The sequence below is a fragment of the Silene latifolia genome, chromosome 11 (genome assembly GCF_048544455.1).
Source record: "Silene latifolia isolate original U9 population chromosome 11, ASM4854445v1, whole genome shotgun sequence".
Classification (NCBI taxonomy): Eukaryota; Viridiplantae; Streptophyta; class Magnoliopsida; order Caryophyllales; family Caryophyllaceae; genus Silene; species Silene latifolia.
In genome coordinates this window covers 38,662,868-38,685,805 of record NC_133536.1, presented here as the reverse complement: position 1 = coordinate 38,685,805, position 22,938 = coordinate 38,662,868, and the positions used below count along the sequence as shown (strand labels likewise).

General features: G+C 41.3%; 1 non-coding gene across 1 annotated transcript; it reads right to left on the bottom strand.

The window, feature by feature from the left end:
• Positions 1–1,387: 1,387 nt before the first annotated feature.
• Positions 1,388–1,494, bottom strand: LOC141615734 (small nucleolar RNA R71). The gene has a single exon (XR_012530137.1). It is a non-coding gene; the product is annotated as a small nucleolar RNA R71 (small nucleolar RNA).
• Between the last annotated feature and the right edge of the window lie 21,444 nt (positions 1,495–22,938).

Sequence of the window (22,938 nt, the reverse complement as noted above, 5' to 3'; positions counted from 1 at the left end):
GGGTTTAGGGTGATTCTTTATGGGATTTATGGGCATGATTCTTTGAATATTTTGGTCCTTGGTGAAATTGTTTAACTTTCCTATGCATTGCACTCAAGGTGTTTGTTGATTTGCTCAAGTGAAAGCTTTGGCCTTTCTTCATTTATTGCTTAATTCTCCCTTAGAATGAAAGTTTTTGGGAGTCTTGATGTATGTTAGGAGAGGAGGGATACTTAATGAAAATTAGTAGCCACCCTTAAGATAGCCAAGACATTGGTTCTTCATCTTAGGTTAATCCTTCACCATTGACCCTTTTTGATCTTCATGTTTGCCCCTAGACCATATTGATGACCCCGAAAGCCCTAGCTTTTAATTAACCGTATTCATTATCATCATCTTGTTTGTCTTTTGCTCTAGTGATTATAACCAAAACCTTTTCTTTTAATTTTGATTAAACTTGACTCTTAACCGAACTTTGTAGCAACCCCATTTGTCCTTGAGTTCGACCCGACTAAATACTACGCTTTTTCGGGTTTTATAAATTGTTTTGGTATAGGAAGTAGACGACAAATTTCCTATTATCAAATGGCGCCGTTGCCGGGGGTGGCGTTAGGTTATGCTTAGTTTTATTTAGAGTCTTTGCTTTAATCTTGTCTCAATTGTCATTTTTGCTTTAGTAGTTGATTGTTGTTTGTAGAGTGTGTGTGATTTTTGCCTTTCCCTAGTGTGTAAAAACACTAGGAGACTTACGATTTGTCAAGTGTATGCCTAGAAGGAATCACCAAGCTCTCCTATTCAACTCCGACCCCGAAAGGCTTTTTAGAACCTTGAGGACTAGGACTCTTGAAAGAGTGAGGAACAATTCCACCCAAGCAAACATTGATCAACCAAACTCACACATCCCACAAAATTTTGATACAACAACTACGATTCAACCAAATACCACAATTGAGACCTTAGTAGAGAACCCATTTCATAACTTCCTTAATTACAATAGTCCACCTCAAACACCACCACATCAAGAACCGAACCACCCACCACAAATGGCTCTTAGAGATCACAACCGGCCTAACCATAATGATTCATGTAATCCCATCAACTTTGGCACTTTGGCCCCAAACAATTTTGAAATGCACCCCGCCCAAGTCGGGTTAGTTGAGAAGGACTTGTTTGGAGGTCATCTTGAGGAGGATGCCCATGCTCATCTCCGGAAGTTTAAGAGGAAAGTATCGATGATGAAGAAGAATGGGGTGTCCGAAGACACCTTGAGAATGATGTTGTTTCCGTTTTTCGTTTGACGGGCAAAGCGGACCGGTGGTTGAACATTCACCCACCGGATACTTTCACTACTTGGGATGACTTAGCCCAAGCATTTATGGCCAAGTACTACCCTTCCTCAAAGACCGCGATGCTCCGCAACGAGATCCATACGTTCCAACAAGAGGATGGGGAGTCCTTAGGTGAGGCTTGGGACCGTTATCAAGATTTGATAGCAAGTTGCCCCCACCATGGAATACCGGAATGGTACATTACTCAAACATTCTTCCAAACTCTACTACCAAGAACTAAGGAGATGGTAAATGCCTCGCGGGGGAGGCTTTGACCACTTGAATGATGAAGAGGGCACGGCATTGATCAAAAAAATGGTAGACTCGGAGGCAAACTATGGTTCTAGAGGGAACATGCTACGAAGGAACGGGAAATATCCTAAAGAAAATGCCTCCAACTCCGAGACAAATGCCAAGCTCGACTTGCTCACAAAGCAATTTGAGAAGTTTTCAAAGAATCAAGTGAACCAAGCCGCGACCTCATATGGGCCGCCCATGGAAGAAGTTGCTCAAGTCGCGAGTTGTGAACTTTGTGGAGGAAGTGGTCATACATATGACTTGTGTGGCAACAATTACAATGGTGCCTATGAAGAGAATACCCAAGAGGTGAACGCTTTTCAAAGTTACAACAACAATCCTAGGCCACCAAGGCCTCCTTACAACAAGCCAAACACCTACAATCCAAATACCAATTTCTACCACCCCGGGTTAAGAAACCACCCCAACTTTAGTTACAAAAGCACCAATGTTCAAAACCCCCAACATCTCCAACCACAAACCCAAACCAATCCACCCGGTTTTTCTCAACCAAGGGGAATTCTCCCAAACCCAAGAAATAATTTTGGAAATCAAAACCAATGGTCAAGCAACAATCCACCCCAAAACTATGGCAACCAACAACAAGGGCACCAAGAGTTTGGAGGAAACCAAGGCAACCAAGGGTTTTACCAAGGGAATTAAGTAAATCAAGCAAATCAAGGATTTGGGCAAGGGTATGTTCAAGGGTCTCAAGAACAAGGTCAAGGATCAAATTTCAACAACTATGGTCCGAGAGGTAACCTACAAGTGGGGCAAAACAACAACCAAGGTTCAAATGCTAGATATGACTATGGGTTCCCTTTACCCATAGCCAACCAACCTCATCAAGAACCCCAAGGTGAGCTCTCTCAAGTGGAGCTTTTGAAGATGATTAAGAACATGCAACTTCAACATAGCCAAGAGATAGCTAACTTTGCAAAAGCTACTCAACAAGAACAAGCAAACTTGAGAGCTACATTTCTTAAGGACATGAGGGAAATGGAATCTAGGATGGCTTCTCATGCTATGGCTAACCCTCAAAGGCCACCCGGTGGTTTGTTGGCTCAAGGACAAAGCTCCAAAGATGCCTCAAATAGCCACCATGCTCATGCGGTAGTGCTAAGGAGTGGTTTAGAGCTTGAGGACCCTTACAAAGATCTTGAGTTGGAAGTTGATGAAGATCCCAAGGGGAATGAGGTAGAAATGGATGATGAAGAAGAAAGCTCACCCATTGAGGCTTCGGGTAAAGCTAATGAAGACACCAAAGGAAAGAAAGCTTGTGAAGATTTGACTAGAAAAGGAATTCAAGTGGACAAGGATGTTGATGGATATGTGGAAGACCTCCCTTATGAGGAGGAAGCTATTGAAGAAATACCTTTGCAACATTCTAAAAAGGTAACAAAAAGTTCGGCTCCTCCAAAGGTATCTTCCAATTCCCAACTTGTTTCTAAAATTCCTTACCCTTCAAGAGCCATAAAGAGTAGGGAAAACCTCAAGTATGCCAAATTTTGTGATATGCTTGAGAAACTTGAGGTTACCCTACCCTTTACGGAGGTGATAATGAACATGCCAACCTATTCAAAATTTTTAAAAGACATTTTGACAAAGAAAAGAGTCTTGGGTGACCAAGAAATAGTGGCTATGGAAGAAGCATGTAGTGCTCATATCCTTAACAAATTGCCCACTAAACTTGGTGACCCGGGAAGCTTCTCCATTCCTTGTGTAGTTGGCGGTGTTCCTATCTCTAGAGCTCTTTGTGACTTGGGAGCAAGTGTTAGTGTTATTCCTTTGAAAGTTGCAAAAAGGATTGGCATTCAAAACTTGGCTCCCACTACCATGACTCTCCAATTGGCGGATAGGTCTGTCAAGCGCCCTATGGGGGTACTTGAGGACGTGCCCGTCAAGGTTGGAAAGTTTTTGATTCCCACCGATTTTGTTGTCCTTGATATTCCGGAGGATAGCCACACTCCCATCATCCTAGGTAGGCCATTTTTGGCTACCGGAGGAGTACTCATTGATGTGAAGAATGGGCGGCTAACCTTCCAAATTGAGGGCAACAAAACCGAATTTAACTTGCCAAATTTGATGAAAGGTCCAAGTATAGAAAGGTTGAGCACAATCGAGGTAATTGATGAAGTAGTGCACGAAGTAGCCCGTGAAGAGGCGGAGATGGAAGAGGTTTTTCAAATCTCTTTGCATGATGAGGCAATGAAAGAGGATCACGAAGTCGATGAGGAACTATTAAAGAAAGTGGAGGGCTTTCTCCCTCCAAAGGTACAACTCAAACCCTTGCCTCCCTCACTCAAATATGCTTTTCTTGATGAGGGAGAGACCTATCCGGTGATCGTTAATGCTAACCTAAGTGAGTCCCAAGAAAAGAAGCTTTTGGAAATCTTGAAAACTCATAGAGGAGCACTTGGGTATAGCATTGATGACATCAAAGGTTTAAGTCCGAGTTTGTGCATGCATAGAATAGTTTTGGAAGAGGGGAGTCAACCCAAAGTTGATGGTCTTAGGAGGATTAACCCAAAGATGGCCGAGGTGGTGAAAAATGAAGTGTTGAAACTCCTAGAGGCCGGTATCATATACCAAATTACCGATAGCAAATGGGTTAGTCCGGTTCATGTGGTACCCAAAAAGGGGGGGGTACAAATGGTTGAACAAGAGGATGGCACCACCTTACCCACTAGACCCGTGACCGGGTGGCGAATGTGTATTGACTACCGCAAGCTCAATGCCGCCACCCTCAAAGACCACTTCCCAATTCCCTTCATTGACCAAATGCTAGAGAGACTCGCGGGGCATGCTTACTATTGCTTCTTAGACGGTTATTCCGGGTTTTTCCAAATTCCCATCCACCCGGATGACCAAGAGAAGACGACCTTCACTTGTCCAATAGGAGTTTATGCCTACCGTAGGATGCCATTCGGGCTTTGTAATGCGCCCGGTACCTTTCAAAGGTGCATGATGGCAATCTTTTCGGACTTTCTAGAGAAAAGCATGGAAGTCTTCATGGACGACTTTAGTGTCCATGGAGACTCATTTGATCATGGTCTAGAGAACTTGACTAGTGTGTTGAAGAGATGTGAGGAGCACAACCTCGTCCTCAATTGGGAAAAATGCCATTTTATGGTAGAGGAAGGGGTTGTACTCGGGCACATTGTCTCTAGTAGGGGTATTGAGGTTGATGGTGCTAAGGTTGCCGTTATAGAGAACTTGTCACCCCCTTCCAATGTTAAGGAAGTGAGAAGTTTTCTAGGCCATGCCGGGTTTTATCGGCGTTTTATCAAGGATTTTTCAAAAATAGCAAAGCCCCTAACCTCATTACTCCTCAAGGATTCCCTCTTTGTGTTTGATGATTCTTGTCTTGAAGCTTTCAATAGGTTGAAGAGAGCATTGGTCACGGCACCGATAATCCGGTCTCCGGATTGGAATCTTCCCTTTGAGATAATGTGTGATGCTTCGGACTTCGCGGTTGGTGCGGTGCTTGGGCAAGTTGTGGATAAGAAGCATCATGTGATATATTACACAAGCAAGACTCTTGATCAAACTCAATGTGGATATGCTACTACCGAAAAGGAAATGTTGGCGATTGTTCATGCCGTGGAGAAATTTCGGCAATACCTTGTTGGGTCTAAGGTGGTGATTTACTCCGATCACACCGCCTTGAGACAATTGATGGTGAAGAAAGATGCGAAGCCCCGGCTCTTGAGATGGGTCCTTCTTCTTCAAGAATTTGATTTAGAGATTAAGGATAAGGCCGGTTCGGAAAATGTTGTTGCCGACCACTTATCTAGATTGACCGTTGAAGACCATGGGATACAAGACAAGAGTGGACCCATAAATGAGTGGTTGCGGGATGATGGACTCATGGAAGTTACCGCCAAGACCCCTTGGTTTGCGGATCTTGCAAACTACATTGTGAGTGGTTTCTTGCCGGATGAAATGGAACCAAGAGAGAGGCGGAAGTTGAGAAATGATGCTAGGAGATACTTTTGGAATGACCCACATTTGTTTCGCAAGTGTGGGGATGGAATGTTCCGGAGATGTGTTTCGAGAGAGGAGGTCTTAGAGATTGTGGACCGGGTTCACAATTCCGCCTATGGGGGACACTTGGCCACCTCTAGAACTATTGCCAAGATCCTCCAAGGTGGGTTTTATTGGCCCTCCATGTTCAAAGACATTCACTACTTGGTTAAATCTTGTGATGCTTGTCAAAGAGTTGGGAACATTGGGAAGAGAAGTGAGATGCCCTTGACTAACATATTGGAGATTGAGCTTTTTGATTGTTGGGGCATAGACTTCATGGGACCCTTTCCCAACTCTTGTGGAAATGAATACATCTTGGTTGCGGTGGACTATGTATCCAAATGGATTGAAGCGGTTGCCTCCCCCACCAATGATAGCAAGGTTGTAATGAAGCTTTTTAAAGGCACGATTTTTCCAAGGTTTGGAACACCAAGAGTAGTGATAAGTGATGGCGGATCTCATTTCCGCAAAAGTACCTTCAAAGCTCTACTTGAATCACATGGAGTGCGGCACAAAACCGCACTTGCCTACCACCCTCAAACTAGTGGGCAAGTGGAGGTTTCTAACCGCCAAATTAAAGCCATTTTGGAGAAAGTCACCAACAAGAGCCGGAAAGATTGGTCCCAAAAGCTCCCGGATGTCTTATGGGCATTGAGAACCGCCTTCAAGACACCACTTGGCACCACCCCGTATAAACTTGTGTACGGAAAAGCTTGCCATTTGCCGGTGGAGTTGGAGCATAAGGCTTGGTGGGCTCTTAAAGAAATGAATTTTGACTTTGATGTGCCGCATGGGAGAAGTGCGCTTTCTCCAAATGAATGAGCTTGAGGAGTTGAGATTGGAGGCTTATGAGAGCTCCAAAATCTACAAAGACCAAACGAAGAAATGGCATGATGCCAAGATCATGAAGAAAGAGGTAAGCGTTGGAGACCTTGTTCTCCTTTTTAACTCCAAAATCAAGGTGTTTCCGGGCAAGCTCAAATCACGATGGTCCGGACCCTTTAAAGTGATGAAAGTATTTCCTTATGGTGCTTTCGAGCTATGGAGTGAAGAAGGGGGAACTTTTAGGGTCAATGGGCAAAGAATCAAGCGATACTATGACGGTGATAGCAAAGGTCCTATTGAAGTGCTCTATCTCGGGAACCCCTCCCGAGGAGAAGGAAAGTTGAAAATCTCAAGAGTGATTTGGTTTGGTGGTGTTCCACAAGAACCACCATTTGTAAATAGCATGCATGTAGATAGAGTGTGAGATAGTTTGGATTGGACATTCTTGACAAAGTTGAATTTGGAGTCGTATTTTGTCAATTTGGATTGGTGACGGAGGTCACTTTTGAAGAACACAAGTTTTATTTTCGTTGACCCGAAATCCCGACATCATGCGTCGGAGTAATTGTGGAAAACATGAATCCCGGGGTCAATGAAAAAGCTCAAAGTTGAGTTGAAGAAAAATTGAGCAAATTGGAAGAACACAACAAAAAAATAGCTGTGTGTTGTGTTTTTGCCGGTGGGCCGGCAGCCGGTTGGTCCACCCAGCGGCGAGGCCAAACAAATTTTTGGAAAATTGAAGTTGTGGTGTGTTTTGCCGGTAGGCGCAACCGCTCACCGGCATAAACACACCTGGCAAGTTGAAAACACGGAGAATTGATGTTGAGGAGTGTGTTTTGCGGCGGCAGGCACAGAACCGCCCACCGGTAAGACACACTGAAGACTTTCACATTTTTGAAAATTGGTGAAGAGGAGTGTTTTGCCGGTAGGCGCAAGAACCGCACCGGTAAAACACTCATATTATGAAGCTGGGAAGTTGGATTTTTGAGTGAGGAGTGTGTTTTTTGCGGTAGGCGGCACGGCTCACCGGCATAACACACCGGTATTTGGGAAAATCAATTGAGAAGAGTGTTTTTTGCCGGTGGACCGGCAGCCGGTTGGTCCACCGGCAATGAGGTCAAAGATTTTGAAGAAGAATTTGAAAAATAGAAAATGAGGGAGTGTGTTTTCCGGCGAGACCGGTTCTTGGGTTCGCCAACCGGCAAAACACACATTCAGACGCAAATTTATAACCCGTGTTTCCCCATTTCTTCAATTCATTTCCTCTTTCTTCCTTCTTCATTCCTCCATAATTTTTCCCCCTTTTCAACCCTAACTCCATTAAAACTCAATCAAACTCCCTCCAACCTTCACCAATCTCTTCCAATCATCAAAATGGCCGGAAGAAGAACAAGGGCCGACATAGCAAGGGACCAAGCGGCATTGATTGCTCAAGCGGCGACCGATACTTACCCCGATCCGGACTTTCCCACTGTCGAGTTCACCACACCTATGCAAAAGGGTAAGTTTATTCTCTTTAAAAATCGTCCCCTCACCCCTACTAAGTTCCTTCATCATCCGTCTTTGTGTACCCTTGGGATTGCTAGGGAGACGGAAACTTTGTTTACGGGGTGCGGTATGAGGGGGATATTTACCATGCATGAGTATACTTACCCTCGGATCACATGGGAATTTCTGAGTAGTCTTAAGATTAACAAACACCGGCAATCTGGGATGGTAGCTACCCTTAGCTTTAGACTCATGAACCGGGAACATAGCATTACTTTGGGTCGGTTGGCTCAAATTTTTGGGTTGGAAAATGCGCCGTCGCATACCCCGCCCACTGATTTTCACTACTCCCGTGTTTGGAAGGCGATTTCGGGCCTTGATGATCAACCGGGGGTGAAAAGGCCCGCGTCAAGTTGCCACAATCCCGTCATTCGGGTGTGGCATAGATGTATGGGGTGCACCGTTCTTGCGGTGGATGAACCTTGGGTGTTTAGGACCCACGAGCTTGAAATATTAGGGTCCTACTTGTTCACGAAACCCACCCCCTTCCGAATTAATGTGGCTCACTACCTCGCCCTTAACCTATCCAAGATTGCAAGTTCTCCGGGGCATAGAACCCCGATACATGTGGGTGGCATGATCACCCGAATTGCCCGCAACTTGGACCGTCCGGTTGACCTTTCCACGATGAATTGGATAGCCGGGGACACCTACTTGACAAAGCACTACATGACCACCAAGCTTGAGTGGTTAAAGGTGAACCCCTTTGACGACCTTGAATATTGGCAAATCAATCATAAGAATTCAATCCGGCTTCCAAATACTACCGCGGTAAAAATTGAAAAGGACAAGGAGTCCTATCTCCTTGACATTGAAGAAGACCCTCCCACCGACCAACCTCCTCCCAATATTCCTCGGGTTTATTCTAGGGACCGTAGACGCGACACTCCCTCCTCCCTACGATATGCCGCGCCTCAAACTCACCAACCACCACCATGGCAATTTCAACAAGGGGAGACCTCCTCCTCGGGTCAACCTACTTATCCACCCTTGCCTCCATCTCTCACCGAATGGATGGAAAGGATGGACATTGCCACGGCGAAGGCCGCTAGTGAGAGGGACGTTTTGGGAAGAAAGTTGGACCGGATATACTATGACCAAGCTACCGGTACGTATCCCATCTACGATGATTTTTGTCGGCGGGATTACGTGAGCTATGAGGACCCTCACCCCTCTTATTTCACTTGGCCCGATGGCAACTACCCTAAGGATGGGAGTATGGTCCGCGGAGGTTTTAACCTCCAACCGGACTACTTTGCGCGCCCCGTTTTCCCGCCTATGCCCGAGTCTAGACCAGAGGGGCATGATGCCCATTGGTTAGGGGGAGTTCGGCCCTATTTTGCTAGTGATGCGGGTGCATCGGGGTCCGGTGGTGGTTTCACGGGAGGAGATAGCGGCGTGATGAATATGAGCGGTGATTTCGGGAGGTCTTCTTATGGGTGACGGCGGTAGTGGAGGTAACTTTACCTTCAACCCCGAGGATTTAGTCCAAGGCTCCGACTTGAATACTAGGAGATGATTTCAATGATGATGATTTAGATGATGTGATGGGATCTTAGTCCCAAGAGGCCGCGTTGATGGCCTATTATTGCTCCCTTTTCAATCCAAAGCCTTTGGTATGCTCCTCACAATCAATCCAAATGTCAAGTATGTACCCAACAATCCAAACTTCTCATTCATATTTAAATTTTGTATGCATTTAGTTAGAAATTCATATAATTGCATTCATGTAGAATTGCATTAGATTTCAATTTGTACTATATTGTCACATTTAGTAATTGCATTCACTTAGTATAACTTGCATTGTCATTTAAATTTTGCATATAGAATAGAGCATGCATTGCATTAAAAAAAAAAAAAAAAAAAAAAAAAAAAAAAAAAAACCAACTAAAAAAATCGAAAAATGACTAAAAACACCAAAAACATGTATTTCATTTCCGAATTTCCTCCACACATTTATTTCCATTGGAAATACGTAAATAAATAAGTATGGGGAGGAAATTCCATCATTTTAAAAATACAAAAACATGTTATTTATTTTCAAATATTCAAAAAATCCAAAAATATGTTATTTAATTTCGAAAAATTCAAAAACCACCAAAAATATGTTGTTTATTTTTCCTATTTTCTCCATATACTTTGTTCCATTGAGGACAATGTAAATTTCAAGTGTGGGGAGGGAAATATCCACTTTGTGCATATTGTTTATATTTGTATATATAGTTGTTAATTTGAGAAAATTCAAAAAATGCCTAAAAATTGAAAAATTTCAAAAAAAAAAATTCCAAAAATATTGCATTGTATATATATGTTTGTCTAACAAGTGGTGCAGGCACACACGGGACATTTGAGGCATTAGGAGACTAGAAGACCGCTCGGTTCAATCTTTCTTATCTCTTTCTCCTTTTCCATTCCTTTTCTTTTACAATTGTTGTATGTATGGAGGAGGATGGGCTATGTTGATGAGGATGTTCCATTTTGGAACTTGGTGTGTGTTGCTTACGTGCTGCTAGGGTCAGAAAATTGTTGCATGTTTATTTAGGTTGCTAGTACTTAGAAATGCATTTCGTACCTTGTGAATACGTGTTTGTTGCTTTATTTACATTTTGCATCGTGTTTGTATATAAATTTTTGAACAAATTTGGTCTAGGAAGGGAGCATGATACCCTCAATGATGATTTATGTCTTGACCGTGCCTTCCCCCTCCCCTTGGCTCGCACCCGTGTCACATGGTTAGCATATGGGAAAAAGGGCATGTCCACCAAGTTTTGGCCGCCTTGTTAGACCGAGAGGACCGTAGGCTAGACCTAGACCTCGACTTAGCTACTCAAATGTGAGGATTAGAGCCTCCTAGGGTCGGTGCATTCATACCCGACCCCCAATTAGGTTTGTGAGTAGGTCTCCTCGCGAGACGTGTTATGACTAGACGCATAAGTGTGTCATTCCGTCCTTAGGCCTTGATTTGCATTTCATTTTTTTTGTGCACAAGTCATGAAATAAAATTTGTTTCCACTTGCATATGAACCTCACATAGCCAAATTGCCTTGTTTTGTCCCTTCCATTATCTCCCCTTTTGATTCACCCCCTTTGAGCCTCAACCTATTCATTTGGCAAACTCACTAAAATAGCTACATCCCATAACCACCCTTCCTTTATCAAGAATTGGTCGGTTTTGTAGTAGTGTTGTAGGAGGTGATTTGGGTCATAGTGGTGGATAGTATACATATCCACTTGGATCGGAACTTGGTATGCATTTGGCATTGTATATAATTAAGAGATTTTGAAAAAGAAATGAAAAACAAAATAGAAAAGTGAAAAAGTTGTGAAAAATTCAAACAAAAGATTTGGTTGTCTTGTATATATTTGTGTTAAAAGAAGAAAAAGGCAAGCAACACCCCTCCTCATCATTAAACGGGGTAGAAAGAGCCGTTGCTAAATAAAGGGGCAAATTGATGTTTTTCCAAAATGAGTCGGGTTTACACAATTTTTGCATGACTTGGGAAACCGGGTTGTTGTTAGGGTGTAGACGTTACCATTTGTTGAAATAAGAGGAGTACTTTTAAATTTTTCCAATTTGAGTTGGGTTTATGCAATTTTTGCATAGTTTTGGTGATCCTTGCTATGTTAGGGCATAGACGTGTCTCATGTGTTGCAATAAGGAAATGGATGTGATGTGTCGAAAATTCTTGATTTGAACTCCACATGTCCAAACGGTGCTTGCACCAATCCCGTTCCGTCCTACTCCTTAGCCCCATTACAACCCTTATCTCATGGCTTGCGCATTGTTACATTTTGCATCTCATTTGGACATAGGACTGTTTTACACATTAGATTGCGGACACGTTCTCACGAGTCGTAGTAGGAGAGTGTTTGGCTACTTTTTGTACAAAAACACCCGGTCTTTAAACGAGTGACGAGTGAAATCCGTGAGGTTGTCGATGGTCTAAGTCCCCTTAGCCATGGGTCTCTTTTGGTTGAATCTTGCGCGTGTCGTGTCATTCTTGGAGGACTAGCCTTGCTTCCCCTTTTCCCGCCTTAGAATGTGTTTCTTTGGCTTTTGTGAACATATTTGGGTTGCTTGTGCCACGTTTAGGGAGTTGGCACCTCGTTGAGACTATGAGACGGTATCTCCCGATCAAGACCTTTAATCGTTCAAAGTAAAACGACCGCTTAGATGAGGAAAGCGGTTTGATTTTTGTGATGCATCATATATGTTGACTTGAGCTTAATTAAATGTTTGCATCAAAAGTTTTGTAGCAAGACCCAACTTGCCTTGCAATAGGGCACTCTCCCCTCATGGGTGTCAAATTGTGAGTTGAAGGGGCGTTGAGTGCGCTAATACTCGATCGGCTTAAGTAGTAGTTTAGTTGAGTGATGCTTATATTGTGCATCCACTCTCCATATCTATCATAATAATGCTTTGTACATTTGGTTTAAGGACTTACTCGGGGACGAGTAAGGATTAAGTGTGGGGAGGTTTGATATGCGATTAATTTACTTCTAATTCCCTCTTTCTTTTATGCATACCGACTCATATCGAGTCGGTTTCGGGTGTTTTTCCTTGCATTTTGTGCCCAATGCCCGTACTTGTTACCTTGTGCATCCTTTTGTAGGAAACGACCCAAGTATGGAGAATTCGGGGCAAGAAAGGCACCCCATTGCCTTTACATGAAGAAGAGGTGAAGAAATGCTGAAGAGTGTGTTTTGCCGGCGGGCGGCACTGGTCTAGCCACCGGCAAAACACACCCAGAGAATGACTTAAGACTTTGAAGAAAAGTTGAGGAATGTGCTTTGCCGGCAGGCGCAACCGCCCACCGGTAAAGCAAAGCAGTGGAATTTATTTGAAGAATTTGGTGAAAAACAAGCTTGGCCTCGCGGTAGGACACCACTGAGCCGGTCAACCGGCATTTCACACATCCAAAGTCTGAAGAAGGTGTTGCCGGCAGGCCAAGAACCCCCCACCGGCAAAACACGGATGCCAGCTGTTTTAATTCTTTGCACGGTTTTGCGGTAGGAGCACCATTTGTCGGGGCACCAAAAAACGCAGCAGACGAGATTTTGGGCTTTTCTTCCTCTTTTCTTCCTAATCTTGTACAAGCCTATAAATACCCCCTCTTAAACCCTTTTGTACACATAACCCTAGATCTGAAAAACTTTCCTTATTGATTGTAATCCTTTCTTAATCAAGCACTAATCTTTCAATAATTATTATTAATATTTAGCAAGAATTAGTTAGTTCTAGTAATAGTCAATTGTTTACACTTGTTTGTTGAAGTTTGTATTGGGGATTTTGAAGGGTTTTCCTTCCTATTAATCAATCAAGCTTCCACCTTTTCTTTTGTTGGTATAATTTCTCTCCTTTCTTTTACTTGTTTATCATTTGTTTACATTTTCTTTGTCTTTTGATTTTGTTACAACCTTCATTATGTCTCCGCCTTGTGTTGTTTGCTTTTCTTCTATATTTAGCATAATCTCCCTTAACATGAGTGAGTAGATCCCTTCTAGGGTTTAGGGTGATTCTTTATGGGATTTATGGGCATGATTCTTTGAATATTTTGGTCCTTGGTGAAATTGTTTAACTTTCCTATGCATTGCACTCAAGGTGTTTGTTGATTTGCTCAAGTGAAAGCTTTGGCCTTTCTTCATTTATTGCTTAATTCTCCCTTAGAATGAAAGTTTTTGGGAGTCTTGATGTATGTTAGGAGAGGAGGGATACTTAATGAAAATTAGTAGCCACCCTTAAGATAGCCAAGACATTGGTTCTTCATCTTAGGTTAATCCTTCACCATTGACCCTTTTTGATCTTCATGTTTGCCCCTAGACCATATTGATGACCCCGAAAGCCCTAGCTTTTAATTAACCGTATTCATTATCATCATCTTGTTTGTCTTTTGCTCTAGTGATTATAACCAAAACCTTTTCTTTTAATTTTGATTAAACTTGACTCTTAACCGAACTTTGTAGCAACCCCCGCCGTCCTTGAGTTCGACCCCGACTAAATACTACGCTTTTTCGGGTTTTATAAATTGTTTTGGTATAGGAAGTAGACGACAAATTTCCTATTATCAAGCATTTACATAGTGACCTCTACCCAACTATGATAAATGATTCCAAGACCCAAATTCATATCGACTTAGGCACGGTATGGCCGATGAAACCCTTATCAACATAACTCGGTGGATTAACGTTTTAATCGATTCTACTTCTAGAACTCTTGGTCGATAAAATTACTCTAATATTTATCTATAGCCCGGAACACATGCAACTACGGTCGCGAATACTTCCGTTGAGCTCAATCCAAATTTCGAATAAATGTGTCCATTATCCAAATCCACATCAACTTGGGCACGGTATGGCCGATGAAACCCTCATCAACATGAATTCGGTGGATTGACATTTATCACCCACTTCCCCTACGTAACAAGGTTTGTACCCCGGTAGGGCCGAGTGCACTCCCTCACGAAATAGGTTTTCATGGTTTCTACTATTTGGTAAAGCTATGTCTCAATTAATTTGTTTTAGCGAGAGGTCATGTCAATTTATTATCTATCACGTTTTAAGTGAACTAAAGCGGTGAACTACGATAATTTTAATTGACACGGTCGATAAACTCGATAAAAAGACAATGCATGTTTTAGTTATGGCGATTTAGCGATGCATGTGACATATAAATAAAATGCAAAGCATAAAATAAATAAATCCTAGTATGGCATTTCCTAAAATAGAAAAACTATTTAACTATTACATATTCGGAAACCAACTCCATTGGTCCCTTGAACTTCGGTTGTGGCACGCATCTCGAGGTAACACCGTCTTTATGTATCGCCATTCTTGAAGAAATCCGTCTTGAGGAACTCCGGAATGAATAAAATTACATAACAAATTACATAATTTCCTATTATACATTTGTAACTAAAATAAAATAAATCTATTAAATTACAAAACGGTGATACGAGATCACAATAAAAATTACAACCGAATCGATATTCCCATACATTTCGGGAAATACAATTAAAATCTAAGGCCATACTAAGTAAAATTACATAATTCAAAATTACATAAATTAAAAATTATGACAATCATAAAGAAAATGCAGCATTATAATATGTATGAACATGCTCAATTTTATGCTAAATCGCCTTTAATTAGCCAATATCGTATATTACTCGGTTTTTACGGATTTGCGTGATTTCAACATTTTATAATCACAAAAATACATAAACTCATATTTATGCATAAGTTAATTACCCTAACCTCTTAGAAGTCTCAAAATATAGTCTTCACTAATAATTTGACCATAATTAACCTTTATTTACAAAATTGTTCATAAATGGACCAAAATTACAAAAATAAGCTATTAAACTTCAAATAAATCACAAAATTTCAAATAAATTCAAAATTTGAAATTTAAATCCATGAACATTCTGGAAAAATTCCATGACACTCATAATGTTCAAAACCTTAGGTTAAAAATTTCGAAAATTTACCGGAAAAACAATGTTGCGGTTTATCGATTTATAATAAAATAATCATAAAAAATGGAAAAATTATTTTCATTAAATTTTCAATTTTAGATCTGAAAAAGATAATAAAATGCAACATTAGACGTTTTTCCTAAGTCATAGATTATGTTATATTAATTTTCACCAATAATGTCACTATTTATGCTATTTTTCTTCAAAAATTCATAAATCATGCTAAAAGACTTCTTTATAGCCAATTATTTTACACACATCTTGTAAAATTGCATGTGACAACATATTAATTTTCTATGACCAGATTCGAAATTTAACTCATATTAACCTATTTTTCTCTTAAATCCGAATTTAATGATGAAAAATTCATTTTTCGAGCATAACAAGTCCAAAAATTATGCAAATTTACAGGTTATCTCAAAATAATATATGTAACAACATATCCAAAAATCAACTTAAAATTCGAAGTATAGCTAATTTTCGACCAAAAATGACATTTTTACTCATAAAATCACATTTAAATGCCATTATAGTAAATTATGAACAATAAAAATCCGAAAAATTAACCAAAATATCCTAAAACATTTTAGGACCAGAAATATTAACATGCATGTAATAATTTCGTGATATTTCATAATAACACAAATTTTACAAGTTTTATTTGTTATTCATATAACTCGGAAAAACTTTTAACCGATTTGCATGCAAACAACCGTGGCTCTTGATACCGATTGAAGGAAATGTAGATTCATATACAAACTAACATACTCATATATGTCAAAATTAATTTGTCATAAAATTAAAACGGATTTTATGCATGCAAACAATAATAAAATAGAGGAGAAATCATGTCCTTACAATGATGATTTCGGTTATATTGGGCACAAGAGAGATCACCTTTCTCTCTTGTTCTTGAGCTTTCCCTTATGGATGAACAAGATCTAAGTGTAAGATCTCTCCCTAAGCTTTATACCCAAGGCTTTCTCTTAATTTAATTAATATTACAAATACTAGTATAATATTAATCTTATGAAAAATTTGAACCAAAATGTTTGGTTTTTAGGCTCTCAAAACCGGTTGAGAGAAGAGGAGAGGAAGAGAGATTATTTTTGTCTCACTAAAATAAAATTGTGATGAGAATGAATAATTATTTTTCACACACTACTCCATATAGTGAATAATAGAAAAATAAGAAAAAGAACCCTTGTTCTTTCCAAGGGAGAACTAGGGTAGGGTGGAAGGAAATGGCCTATGCATGGCCTTTGTGCTCTTACACAAAAGACACTAGGTATGCATGCCTAAATTAGAGTAATCATCATTATGCTTACCACTAACTTAAACAAACACAATATTTGTTTAAACAACCTCCCATTTTCGGCACATATGGTAATATGAGATCCATTTTATTTTTGTCAAATGTCAATATGTCACATGTCATATGTGACATAAATTTGTTATGTAATTTTTAACATGTTAAAAAATCAACGTATTATCAAAAATACGTCACATACAAAAAATTGACTTAGTAATATCATAATTACTTGTACCAAAATTTTATCAATTTATAAATCGCATTTATAATGATTCATTCAAATCCAATCGTTTCTTTAAACAATAATTTCATCCGAGTAATGATACAATTCGATTACTCAGACCGTATCTCATTTAATCACATTTCAATTTGATACGTAAATTTTACTTCCAAAATCGTCCGTCAATTTTTCAAGTAATTTAATTAACTCGTAACATTATACGATTAATTAAATGATCAATTAAGAGTATTGCCCTATAGGTATGACCTAGGGGGTCAACTGATCACCACCGTCACACGACAGTAATGTCAAACTCTAGTCAGCCAATCATTACCGATATATGTTGACCAGTTGACAGTAACAATATTACTTCCCAATTGTATTCTTAAAATGAGATTTAATAATGATATTTAAATCATATGATCGCACTATTGTTGAGGACACATTTCCCAACATAGACAATATTTGCAACCTATTAATTGTTCCGTGTCGGCCGTAACTCACAAGTGGTTCACTGTAGTTTAGACAGCAGGTGTTAATCAGGCTATGACGTATACTAAATGGGAAGGTAACTGCTATTAAAATGACTGCATAACTTCACTGATGAAACGTATAAGCTAGGTTTAGGAATGTGTAACTCCATTAACGATATATATAACTTCAGTGATGAAACATATAACTCCATGTATTACTCTAGGTATAACTCCAGTCCTCTAATGTATAACTCCAAAGTATAAATTGTACAACTCTGAGCATATACATTAACTCTATATTGATATAGCTTAATATGATAAAACATTAGGATTTTAGACAGCTTACTCATTTGGATATTTGTAGTCGTCAAGGAAAACGTAATCAGCCACTTGTTTGCGATACACCGGGATATCCCTAGTTAATGCCTTGTTCATCTTCAGCATCTTGGCGACCACGGTAAGGTTGGCGTCTGGTTCCCCGCAATATTTGGTGCAACCAAGGCCATCGCCCTTACCCCGGGAGCGGCTATTAACAGCGGAGAGGGCCCGACTGGACGGCGTCCGGCCCAGGGCTACTTTGGAAGGTGGAGTCTGGAAGGTTGAACTGACCTTAGAGCAAGGTCGTTTAGCAGAACTGTTCTCTCCGGCGTTTCCAACACCTCTCTTCCTTCCACTTGTGTTGCCGGCTGACCTCTGTTTATCACGCACCTCCTCCAATTCACGGTCTTTAAGCTCCTTAAAAGCTGATACCCTGGATAACACATCTTCCCTGTCCAAGTTAATGTCACTGAGGACAAGGGTTGCAGCAATTTCCGCTCGCATGAGGTCATTGCTTTCCTCAGTCCCTAGGGTACAGTCGAATGGCTCTCACGGTGACAAAGAACATATGAACCATGACGTACAGACCACAGTCATTGGCAGTATGTCCTGCTCCCTGCCAGTTGAATTTAATGTTGACAAAAGGGAACCCTTCAACTCTCTTGCCTTTGTCGAGCCCTTTGTAGGCCATATACTTTCCCATTGCATCAGCCTGGCGGAAGTTAGGCAAGGCGTTTAAAAGGGGAAGACGTATTAACAAAACAAATGGAGCTGATAATTAATCTAGTCACCAGTTTTATAAGTCTTACAGTAATACGCGCAATCCCTCCGTATGGTAATTTCAGAAGATCGTCCTCGTAAGAACGGTTATCAAGATACTCGATCTGCTCAGAGAGGAAATTTATGCAAATGCAAGAGTAATGATCTTCATCGCCAGTGCTTACCGGGACGAAAACCTACAAACATGCACCAAAAATCTAAGAGTTTTAAAACATAATTAGCAGATTAGAGGCATACATTTTGTGCGTAGTTGGAGTTATACATTCTATGGTTAGAGTTATACATTATATGTGTAGAGTTGTACATTTAATTTCCAGAGTTATACAGTATATTCTTGCAGTTGTACATTATGTGCACTAAGCAGATGCCTGGAGTTATACATTATACTGTATATGCTTACAGTTGTACTCTATGTGCAGTGAGTTATACATTCTATGGTTAAAGTTATACATTATATGCCTAGAGTTATGGAGTGAAGTTAGCCACTCATCAAAACTCTAAGCATATACTGTATAACTCTAGACAAATAATGTATAACTTCAGCCCTAGAACGTATAACTCTAGTAATTCTGAAAGCTAAAGTTATATACTGTATAACTCTTGCAATAGGATGTATAACTCTAGCCATAAAATCTATAACTGTAAGCATATACAGTGTAGTGTATAACTCCAGGTATTACTCTAGGTAAAACTCCATGCCTAACTCTAAAGCATATATTGTACAACTCTAAGCATATACTGTTAAACTCTACGAAAATAATGTATAATTCCAGTATGTAAATGTCTCTATATTGATATCTGAGCTCACCATATCGGAGTCCAGTTGGAATGGACTAGGACACGACTCTTGCCACATGTCCCACGAGTAACAAAAGCCTTCAGAATGATCAACAACCAAGTTTTTCTTCCTGCCTTGCCAAATGTCAATTGCTAGGGCCTATAAAAATGATAGACGGGGGTTGGCAGCTTGTATCACAAGGTACGTACAGGTTGTCACAAAATAACTTGCGGAGTTCGAGCACACTTACAGCGTGACTTAGGCCAAAGAAACAGCGCGAACTTGAAACAGCTGCGGTGTTCGCGTGCGTAAGCTGATTGAGTAGCACGGACCAGCAGTCGATGACATTTCCCAGAATCTGTTTCGCGGGCATCAACGACTGGAGATCAATACGCGTTATGCAGTTTGGACAAGGATATGTGACCAATTGTTCCCTACAAAGGATTAGCAAAATTGAGACACGCAGCAAGGGAATGCATTCATGGCCTGTTTGTCTGTCGTATTGAAATATAGGTAAAACTTATCTTTTACTTACGATTTATTATGGTCGTGGAATTCATCAAAGACATAATCCATTACATCCTTCCTCACCCTGAACACCGTCCTGAAACGTTCCTTGTTAAAACGCAACCACTGTGAGCATACGTGCTGGTCAGGTTCGGGTGCCCCGCAATCCTCAGAACAACCTAGGTTCTCAGGTACCCATACACGGAAGGGGGGCAGTTGAATGCAGCAAGAAGGGATGGTGGATCATGTCACATCGCGGCACATAAATAGGGGGTGGATGTGGTGCAACCGGCTCAACCCTAGCACCAGCGATTTCAACTACCAAACCTTCTTTGGCAGCACCGATCGTTCGCTCCTCAACCCCGGCAAATGCCTCATTCACCTCTGCCGTGCTCATGAAAGTCAGAGGGATTTCATTTCCAGTACATTCAGTTGAAGGATTCCCCCGGGTGATCTCCACACCCTCGACAACATCTACGTTTACTCCCCCATTGTTAGAATGTTGTTCAACATTCTCAATTACATCCTTTTTAACAGTGGCCTGAATGAAAAATAACAAAATTAAACGCCAAACGTATAACTCTGGCCATAAAATGTATAACTGTAAGCATAGAATGTATAACTCGGCCATATAATGTATAATCGTAAGCATATACACTATAATGTATAACTCTCTTGTATAACTCTAGATATACCTCCAGCTATCTAATGTATAACTCCAAAGCATATATTGTATAACTCTAGTCATATCTTGTATAATCGTAGTCGATATCTTGGTTAAGAGTTGTACCAACCGGCCGTTACAGTTATACTACAGTTACAAGGCCTCAACATAAGTTTCAACAAGGTTATACTATATCAACTTAGAGTTATACACTACCAATAAACAAAAAAAAAACCATTGTATAAAAAGTAATTATCGCAAATTAACAAACTTACCTCGCCACCAGGACCACTCCCGTACGCTGGAAGTCCACATGCAGTTTCTTCATTTCAGCAGTAGAAAACAGACACTCTATCAATTCTTGTGTGTCCAAACCCAATTCTGGGACCGTAGATTTTTCCATCGCCTTTTCTGACGGTTGATTGTCTGACAATCTTTCAACATTTTCTTGCAATCCCTCCCCATGAACTTGCTCATGCACCTCATCACCTACCACGGGCCGAGATTCGGCATTTCTCGACCGTCGTCGCCTTCGCCTACAATGTCTCTTTGCTCTTTCATGGTCGTGTGTCGACAATATTCCAACATTTTCAGCATTTTCATTCAATCCGTCCCCATGAACGTGCTCATGCCCCTCATCACCCGTCCGAGAGGCGAGCCTCATCGTCCTTTGACGGTCCGATAGTTTCGTCAATTTCCTCCTCGGTGTAACGCGCCTCCAACAACAACGATTCTCGACGGTTGGGACGTGGGTGCACACAACTTGATCCTCTAACCCTGGGCTAGCAGGTGACAACGGCTTAGAAACGACTGTATCACCTCCCACTTCCTCCATAATCTTTGACCATGAAACTGCAACTGATTTCGTTGGCGTCTCGGCTTTGACGGACTCTAGACGCGGCTCAACACGGGGGTTACCACCCCTGCCACCCTCATCATTGGCGAGACTAGACAGAACTTCACTTATTTGACGCGTAGATGCATCGATTCCGTCAGATTTTTTGGGAGGCTCAGTAACTACCTCTCCAAATGCAGGAGCGTTACCCACAGAAACCTTCACCTTTCGCAACTGTTCCTTCAAAGAACGTACTTTTGAATCTTTTCACCCTCAAAGAATTCTTGAGAGGCCTGACTAGGATTTAGGCCCGTCGGATCACTAGTTACAGCTTTGATCCGTGCGGTTGCATCTGCGTACCATGAATAGAACACAATAGCGTTCCTTTGCATTTGTAGATAAAGCTCGTGAGTACCCTGCATCCAAGAAGTACGATAAGTTAGTTATATTATAATATATGGGTACGTTAGTCAAAACAGAATCCATCTGCAGAAATATATAATAGTTTGCACTTACATCGATGACCCTAGCTTTCAATTCCCGGTCATCCTCGACACTGCCTTTGGTAGTTCTATCTGAATGAACTTCTTCTCGGAAGTTGGGGAGAGAGAGGGGGTGGGGGCCTGATAGCAACAGTAGTTTGGGTTCACGCGGGCCGCTGAGGCTGCTACTGTCCACACTCCTTCCATAAGAGGGGTCTTGAAGGCACCTCGGATACCTGGTCTTAGACAAGGTTAAAGTACCCAATCCCCCTTGACCCACCTCAAATTTTACCCTCTCTACAAGTGCAGTTTCATCCCAATGTTTAATCAAAGGTAGATCATGTTTACAAGGCTTACCCTTGTAATCATATCGCTGAAAGTAGCTTATCATGAGGAAGGGGATACACCCGTTCAACAATGTTACCCCCTTTTTACGATCGACCCGCTTTCACCGTCATGTCCAAAATATAAGAGCACCAGTCAAAATGCGGGATGGCTTCAGGATCTTCTACGAGCCCTTAACATGACTTCCAATCTATCCCGTTGTTTGGGGTGGGTGCGAGGAATGAAGACATACAGAACAAAACAAATAGCCGGCAAAATTGATCGTCCGCCTCCTCGTACTCCAGAAGTTGCTTGTGAACTTTCCCTAAGGGTATTGCACTATTCCCTTTGGCCACCCCGTACGCTTGCCGCCATTTGTCCTTGACTCCTTATTCTCGGGATCGTTGGACCCCTTCGCGAGCTCACGGGCACCAAAGGGAGAGAATTGGGTCCGAAAGGTAACAAGAAACAGTCATGCACGTCATACTTACTGATCATAAACTCCTTCTTCCGCGAAGCCCTGAACACATATGACCCGTCGGAGAAGGACTCCAAGAACAGTGAACGTGTGCAAGTGGGAAGTCGCTAATCTTGAGTTCCAAAAGGCCACCAAACCCAATTTTCTTAACGGCGGACACCTGATCCTCATTAAGCTTTTCAATGAGAGAGACAAGTCTTTGAGGTCGACACGAAACCGTGATTTCATGCACCCTCTTTACCCTTGGCTTGGCCTCAACCATCCTGGGGAAAAGCAAGGACAACAC